The sequence below is a fragment of the Ananas comosus genome, unplaced genomic scaffold (genome assembly GCF_001540865.1).
Source record: "Ananas comosus cultivar F153 unplaced genomic scaffold, ASM154086v1, whole genome shotgun sequence".
NCBI lineage: Eukaryota > Viridiplantae > Streptophyta > Magnoliopsida > Poales > Bromeliaceae > Ananas > Ananas comosus.
In genome coordinates this window covers 4,782-14,231 of record NW_017892594.1, presented here as the reverse complement: position 1 = coordinate 14,231, position 9,450 = coordinate 4,782, and positions in this window count along the sequence as shown.

Genomic DNA, 9,450 nt, shown 5'->3' with positions numbered 1-9,450 from the left:
GTGTTTCAGGTTAATCCCGCACGAAGGACGGGAATACCCTTAGGGCAGTGTCTTCGCACGCTTCCGCGATCAAATTAATTTGGCATTCTACTTCGACAATTTTTTTTTGGAATTTAGCGATTACTGGTAAGTTAATGTTATTAATTTTATCACTAAATTAGTTAGATTTTGTCACAATCAGATTTTCGTGCGGTATTTTCTCTAACAACATTCACATTATATAAGATAACTAAATACATAATACAGATAATCTAATATGATATAATGTCATTTATAATACAAATATAATTGGTAAAACAGTTTCCACATTATGGCCTATCTATTTCACTTGATTTCTGGCGGGTATTAATCTTGCCTAGTCCTTCTTCAGTTTTCGAACTGCATAAGTATGAATAATATCTCACATATATACGGCTAGTGCAAACATGTTGGTTTATCATTAAGTCTGAGTGCATTGCAAGCACAGAGACTCACTGATATTTTTTTATTTATCTGGTCCAGTAAGAAGTTTTCGACGTGTATCATGTTGATTTTTAGAGTTTAAGTTCATCTCCGAATTCAAGTATGTCACGACTATTGCAAACATGGCATTCAATTTCCATACCGGCTGTACCGATCCAGAGTTTTTTTCAGATGAGATCGCTCTACAATTCACGGCGGATATTCACTTAGTAGCTTCTAACCTCCCCGAGTATGTAAACTGCCTCTTCACATTCTGCAGGAAGAGAAGAGAAAAAAAAATGAAATGTCAACTGTGCCAAAAAAAATTATAAGACACAATATAAAATATTCACAGTAACTAAAACTTTAGATTTAGAAAAAAAAAAGGTGATGTGGCTTAACGACGGAACGCCATTTTTCGACGAACTCTTTTTCTTCACCAAAATCAAACAAATTTAGCAAAAAATTTCATCCAAAAAAACTAAAATGTAAGCAGCCCGGCAATGTTAAAGCAGCGTAAAATAATTAGAGTAACTAAAACTTCAAATTTAAAAAAACAGGCGATGCGGCTTCGCGACAGAGCACCGTTTTTCGATGAAATCTTTTACTACACAAAATCAAAACAAATTAAGCGAAAAAATTTCTCCAAAAGAAAATAAAATTTAAGCAGCTCGGCAATACAAAAAATAGTGTAAAATAATTGGAAAAGAAGATGGAAAAAAAAAAGAGCAAACAAATTTTCTGTTTCTTTTGACCACCCTGTTTTTGCTCCACTCTCTTTTTTTTTTTTTTTCTTTCCTGAATTCCTTTGTATGCGCGTGTCTTTGGTTAAGAAAAAATGTAGAGAGACAGGGAAGAGAGAAGGGGGAGATGACAGTTTTAATTGGAGAGCAAATACATGCCCCCTAGACAAGAGGCCATGTGAGCCTATGTGTGCGTGTGTATTGGGATAGAAAGAAATGTAAAGAGAGCCAAGAGAAAGGGGATGTAAAATAGGCAAGTATATGGTCTATGGATATAGAGTCTATGTAGGACCATGTGAAAGGGAATAGAGGCCATGTGAGAGAGAGAAAACTCATATGAAAAAATGACGACGTGGCTCGACGTAGAGACGTCGTTTGGTTTATCCTTTATTATAGGGTGTCAGCAGTTCTCGGCGTGTATCATATTGGTTTTTAGAATTTAAGTTCATCTCCGAATTCAAGTATGTCACTGCTATTGCAAACATAGCATTCAATTTCTATACCGACTGTGTCGATCCAAAGTTTTTTTTAGATAAGATCGCTCTACAATTCACGGCGGATATTCACTTGGTGCGCTTCTAACCTCTCCGAGTATGTAAACTGCCTCTCCATATTCTGCAGGAAGAGAAGAGAAAAAGAAAATGAAATGTCAACTGTGCCCAAAAAATTAGAAGACACAATATAAAATATCTAAAACTTTAGATTTAGGGAAAAAAAAAAAAAACAGGTGATGTGGCTTAACGATGGAACACCGTTTTTCGACAAACTCTATTTCTTCACCAAAATCAAAACAAATTTAGTGAAAAATTTCATCCGAAAAAACTAAAATATAAGCAGCCCGGCAATGTTAAAGCAGCGTAAAATAATTAGAGTAACTAAAACTTCAAATTTAAAGAAACATGCGACGTAGCTTCACGACAGAGTGCTGCTTTTCGATGAAATCTTTTGCTACATAAAATCAAAACAAATTTAGCAAAAAAATTTCTCCGAAAGAAAATAAAATATAAGCAGTTCGGCAATGCAAAAAACTTTGTAAAATAATTAGGAAAGAAGATGGGAAAAAAAAAGAGTAAACAAATTTCCTGTTTCTCTTGACCACCCTGTTATTGCTCCACTCTTCTTTTTTTTTTTTCCTTTCTGAATTTCTTTGTGTGCTCATGTCTTTGGTTAGGAAAAAATGTAGAGAAAGAGAGAGGAAAGAGAGAGGGGAGAGATGACAGTTTTAATTGAAAAGCAAATACATGCCTCCTGGACAAGATGCCATGTGAGCCCATGTGTGCGTGTGTGTTGGAATCGAAAGAAATGTAAAATAGGCAAGTATATGGTTTATGGATATAGAGTCCATGTCGGACCATATGAAAGAAAAGAAAGGCTATGTGAGAGAGAGAAAAATCAAATAAAAAAATGACGACGTGGCTTGACGGAGGGATGTCGTTTGGTTACAGAGTTTAATACTTAGCTACTAAAATTATAAAGTAATTAAAATACAAATTTGGGATATGATACTATCAAATTTTAATCAACTAGGTTAGCGTAACGCATTGGTAATTATATTTGATTTACATCGAGAAATATAGAAGTATTCTCTTTTGAGCTTCAAAAAAAAAAAAAAAAAGATTAGTGTGAAAATATTGATCCCGCAATAAGTAAGGTGTAGTGTAATATTTACAGCTTCTTTTTTAACGTAGAAAGTATTATTTTTTTAAATTGAGATCCCCTCAACAGCTTATTTTTTTTGGAATTAAACAACTCTAATCAAAAGATTTTAAAGTTTTATTAAATTGAGTAAACATTATATCAAATTAATAACTTAAACTACTTTCTAGTGAACAAAATAAATTTAGTTAATTGCTAATAATTGAGTCATAAAATATAATAGAAAATTTTAATTGAATTAAATATAAAAACAGAAAAAAAAAATTGGAAGTTTGAGAGATTTCAATTACAATTTAGAGATGGGGGGTCTTTTTCAGAACAACCAATAGTGAGTTGGTCTCAATAAATGTTTACTACAATTTTACACCAAACATTTAATGTGATACACCAAAATCAATCATTTTAAACAAAACTTATCAGAGCAAATAATCTCTATCCTCATTTATTATTTGCTTTTGTGTCACCCTCCAATAATAAAAAAAATAAAATAATAAAATAATAACCAGAAAAATATTATTTATACATTCCATTATAGAAGGGTGATTTGCCTGAAATATGCACTAGTTTTGTGATTTTGTAAACATGGATCACTATTTTAAATTTTGCAGATTCAGATTAAATTTTTAACAAACTGACTAAATATTCTTCTTCTTTTTTCTCTTTTCTTTTTTTTTTCTTTGTTTTTTTTTTCTCCAACCCTCATCGCATCCTCCATCGTCTTTGCGGCCCTCGCTGACGGTACGAGAGCGGCACAACCTCCTCTTCCTCCAACTCCTCCTCTGCAGATACCGGCGGCCCTCAGCGACAGTAACAAAGGCGACGCCGCCTCCTTCGCCTTCGCCTTCTCCCTCGCCTCCACCTCCCCGGGCGCCGGAGAAAAAGAAGAAAAACTCGGAACAGGCCCAAATAAGAGCGGAGTAGATGGAGGCGATGAGGTCATTGCCGAGAAGGTGCTCACCGCTCGTAAGGGTGAGGAAAGAAAACGCGCTCATCTCCAAAGAGCGAACAAAAATGCTAAAGCGTGTTTGGTTCGCTTATTTTTTACCGTGGAATCAGAATCGGAATGGGCGAATCCGTTTGTGGGCGTTTGGTACGCGGGAGTCCCATTCCGATTCCGATTCTCGAGTGGAATGGGAACCCCCCAATCGCCTCTTTTTCCAATCCGGCCTAGGAGGCCGGATTGGAAGTTGAATTCGGACGGAATTAATATTTATTTAGATTAAATTTATTTTTTCAACTTTTGAATTAAAAAATGAGTTTAAATTTAGAAATTAAATATATAATTTTCAATTTTAATTTAAACTTGAATTAAAAATGCAAAATTTAATGAAGTATTTCAAATCTAACTTGTGAATTTGAATTTAAATTAAATTTTAATTTAATGCGTAATATACTAAACTGTACGTAATTTAGTGTAAAAATCATACAAAATGTATATTAACAATACATATGTTGCATTACTTATACAGATATTGCACTATTTGGAAGAGTATGTTGCAATATTTGAGAGCATGTTGTACTCTTTCATCTTATTAATTATTTTTTATACTTTTTATTTTGTCTTGACTGGGGTTTCTCGTTTTACGAAAAAGTTACATATAATTATGGCTTAGCAACTTTCATTTTTAAAAAATTTAACACTTTATTCAATATGCAATAAAATTTAATTTTTTTAAAAAAATATGCAACACACATCTAAATATTGCAATATTCTCTCATAACAGTACAACGTTTACAAAAATGTTATAAATATCTGTACAAATAGTGTAAAATATGCACTATTTGTACATATATTGTATAATTTTTATAATATTTTGTAATATATTATATTATTTTTACGTAATATACTAAACTGTACGTAATTTAGTGTAAAAATCATATAAAATGTATATTAACATTGCATATGTTGCACTACTTATACAGATATTGTACTATTTGGAAGAGCATGTTGCATTATTTGAGAGAATGTTGCACTCTTTCATCTTATTAATTATTCTTTATTTTTTTATTTTGTCTTAAATGAAGTTCCTTGTTTCACGAGAAAGATACATGTAATTATGACTTAGCAGTTGTCAATTCCAAGAAATTTGACACTTTATTTAATATACAATAAAATTTATTTTTCAAAAAGAAAGAGTGCAACACATATCTAAATGGTACAATATATTCTCATAATAGTGCAACGTTTATACAAATGGTATAAATATCTATACAAATAGTGTAAAGTATGTATTGTTTATACATAAATTGTATAATTTTTATAATATGTTGTAATTTATTATATTATTTTCACGTAATATACTAAACTGTACGTAATTTAGTGTAAAAATCATGCAAAATGTGTATTAACAATGCATATGTTGCACTACTTATACAGATATTGCACTATTTGAAAGAGCATGTTGCACTCTTTCATCTTATTAATTATACATTATTCTTTTTATTTTGTCTTGAATGAGATTTCTTGTTTTATGAGAAAGGTGCATGTAATTATGGCTTAACAGCTGTCATTTTCAAGAAATTTGACACTTTATTTAATATGCAATAAAATTTATTTTTCAAAAAGAAAAAATGCAACACACGTCTAAATGGTACAATATCTTCTCATAATAGTGTAACGTTTACACAAATGGTATAAATATCTATACAAATAGTGTAAAATATGCAATGTTTGCACATATATTGTATAATTTTTATAGTATGTTGTAATATATTATATTATTTTCGCGTAATATACTAAACTGTACTTAATTTAGTATAAAAATTATGCAAAATGTGTATCACACATCTAAATGGTGCAATATCCTCTCATAATAGTGCAACGTTTACACAAATGGTGTAAATATCTGTACAAATAGTGTAAAATATACACCGTTTGTATATATATTGTATAATTTTTATAATATATTGTAATATATTATATTATTTTTGCGTAATATACTAAACTATACGTAATTTAGTATAAAAATCATGCAAAATGTGTATTAACAATGCATATTGTAGTGTTCCTGAGGTTTGGATCGGATTCGCTACAGTATTAGTGACTGGTCGACACATCCGGAGAGTGTCGGACTGAGTCGGAGTCGTTTCTGCATGAAATGGATGCAGAAATGGATTTGGCGCACTCAAAAGAGCAAAACTGGAGTTTTGCCAGTTTCGGGCGCCCAGAATAGGGTTTGGGTCGCCCAGAACTCGAGTGCTGAACTGAGCAGAACTGGAAGCCAACTCGGATCCTAGTTTCGGACGCCCAGAAGAGAAAGTTCACTTTGGGAATATCGATTGTGCTGACACGTGTCTGGTGGCACGTGAGGTCCGCCGGACCAGGATAAGAGCGCAGCAAACCGCAGGCGGAGGAATCGAAGAGGAATGTTTGTACAGCCTGGAGGCTTCGGACGCCCATAACATGGTTTCGGGCGCCTGAAAGTGCCCGTTTCTGCAGGGACAACAGGTTTGTGTTTTGGTTCTTGGGGCTTATTTTATCCTCTCACCTCCCTATAAATAGCTAGAGTACGACCCCTGTGAACCCTTTTCACATTTTCTTCACAGTGAAGCCTACAATTGCATTCCAACCCCTCTAAATCCTCCAATAGCATACTTTCACTTTGAGGACTGCAGTTTCAGCAGAATTCCAGCAACGACCTTCGGCGTTTTTGCTCGTGTGCGACGTAGGAAGCTCCGATTGCCACGAAATTTAGTTTGTTGGTTCGAAAACTTCCTGAAGATTTCATGGAACCCATTTTGACAGTATTTGATTGAGGTTAGCATAGTCAATTTGGCATTTTTCTGTGATGCTGGTGTTTTTGGACTGAAATTGAGAGTTTTTGGGTTTTCTTGATTCAATCTTTGGAGGAAGTTAGATTTTGGACCAGAGGGTGATACTCCATCATAGTTCACAGGTTGTGAAACTTTATTTCATCAGATTTGAAGATTGGAAGCTGAAGTTGACATTGAGATTGAGACTAATTTAAGCTTAAGTGCTGAATTTTGAATTATTGATGGAGTTTTGGTAATTGTTGGTGTGTAGATCCTTAGAGAGCTTGTTGCTGGATTGTTGCTGTTTTGGTAGGGTTTTCCGGCGATCCCTCGCTGCCGTGGTTTAGCGCTAGAGGTGGGTTAATGATGCTTACCGGATTTTACGCGTTTTCTCCTAAGCCTAGTTATTGTCGACATGTATCTTGGTCTTGTTTATCCTATTAATTAGCTCGAATTCATCGATTTGCATAGATTTCTTGAAATCTGAATTTGGAGCAATGCTAGTATTTTAAATAAATTATATATGTTAGACTTGGAATTGACTTGGGAGAAAACTAGTGATTTTACACCGCCATATGTTAAAACTACCAGATTTAGCTCTAGGAGCCGTAGTTTGTTTATATCGCCGCAGTTTGTGGGCGGTGGATACCCTGATTAGTGTAGAATGCTTTTACGCTCGTGCTGAGATGCCGACCTTATTTTTACAGCAGTGTTTAGGCTGTTCCGGACTGTCGGGTGCCTTTGAGGTTGACGGTGAACCCAGATTGCTGTTTTTGTATCAGATTGTGCCGAGAGCACGTGAGTTGGTTGTTAGACCCTGGTTACTTTGACTATAGCCTATGAGAGTCTGATTGAGCTCGGCAGAGATACGCTTGCATACTCGATTGGGTAGCGCCCACGAATGCCACTCTGGAGTCGGGCTTAGTGATTTCGCGTTGATATCGTTGTGTCCTGGTTGGGCTTACTCTCCACTGACGGCCTAGCATGGAGGTAGCTATGTAGCTTCTACAGGCGGGACGGGTGTATTCACAATCCCTAGTGAAATTAGGTCAGAGCTTACATTATTCTACAGATAGTTAAAATTGGATCATGATAGTATAGTGGCATATAGCTGTAGATTATTTTTAGTTCCTTTACTATCATTTGAGCATTCATCTGTAGACTTAGTGGGTGAGCCGTTGAGGTCGGTAGCGGTACCCACTGAGGACTATTTCTGTTTGCAGTAGTTCTCACACACAGTTGTGGATCTTTTGCAGAGCCTTCGGTTGCGACCGCTGCTACTGCTGATACCGATCGTGGAAAGGGTGTTACGAGTTAGAGCCCTTCCTGACGAGTCACAGAGCTAGAGGAGCACCAACTTCAGGTTGACGAGTCACAGAGCTAGAGGAGCACCAGCTTCAGGTAGTTGTAGTTTTGGATTTTTATACATACTGATATTTGTATCTCACTGGAATGAGTGATTTTGTATACCAGGATTCTATGTAAGTATGTTGAACCAGTTTTATTTATATATTTTTCTTTTAGCAGCTCTATACTACCGGTTGTAGTATTGTATGATTACAGGTATAGGTACAGCTATCGCTTCGTATACAAGGTAAATTTCTTTGTATACAGCGGATTTGTCGGTGTGCCCGAAAAAACGAATAATCCGGGACGTGACACATATGTTGCACTACTTATACAGATATTGTACTATTTGGAAGAGTATGTTGCACTATTTGAGAGGATGTTATACTCTTTCATCTTATTAATTATATATTATTTTTTTATTTTTTCTTGAATGAGAATTCTCGTTTTACGAGAAAGGTACATATAATTATGGCTTAGGTTGTCATTTTCAAAAAATTTTATACTTAATCGCTTAGTAGTTATATTTTTTTAGGCATTTAAAGTATATAATTTTTATGAATTTTGAAAAAGAGGTAGTTTGGTCATCTTTCTGAAAATTCAGTTCGAATCTACAAAATTTTCAAAAAGACGACTTATTTTTGCAAAAGCTCAAAACTAATAAATTTTTTATGCAAATTGGCCTAAATTTAAGCCAAAAACTTTTAAATTGAAATAGACCATTAAGTCTAAGCACATAATGAATCATACAACTCACCAAATTATCTTAATGATATTTTATGACAAGTTTCTCATTGCAGTCATGCACCGAAAAACAATATGAACCATCATGTCATATATGATAAATTTTGGTAAAAATAAATAAACTTATCTTATTTTGATTTGACTACTCAATTCTTTTAAAATTTTGAATTTAGTATCTAGCCTTTCAATTTTATTAAGGGAAAACTTCAAAAACCCCCCATGTGGTTTCGTGCATTCTCACTTTGCTACCCTGTGGTTTAAAACGTATCAATTTGCCCCCCTTTGGTTTCGTTTTTATCTTTTTGTTATCAGTTTTATTATTATTTTTTTTAAAATCAGTGACAAAGTTAAAATTAAAGGATACTAAAGTGACTATTCGATAAATATAGATGGTTATCTGAAGTTTTTTGTATATAATTTAACGAAATATTAACGAAAAAGCTTCCGAAAAGATAAAAATGAAACCACAGGGGGGTAAATTGATACGTTTTAAACCACAGGGTAGCAAAGTGAGAATGCACGAAACCACAGGGGGGGTTTTTGAAGTTTTTCCTTTTATTAATTTAAGCGATTTGATGGCCCTTCGGATATAACATTTAAGCTATTTGTTTATTTAAATAAATTTATAGTTACATATATTGAATAAAATATGCTAATCAAATCAGTAAAGATAAATGGTGCATTCAAATTTTGAAGTTAAAAAATGACTGATTGACTCAAATCAAATAATTTAAAAGGCCGGATAGCAAAATTGAAATTTTTAAAG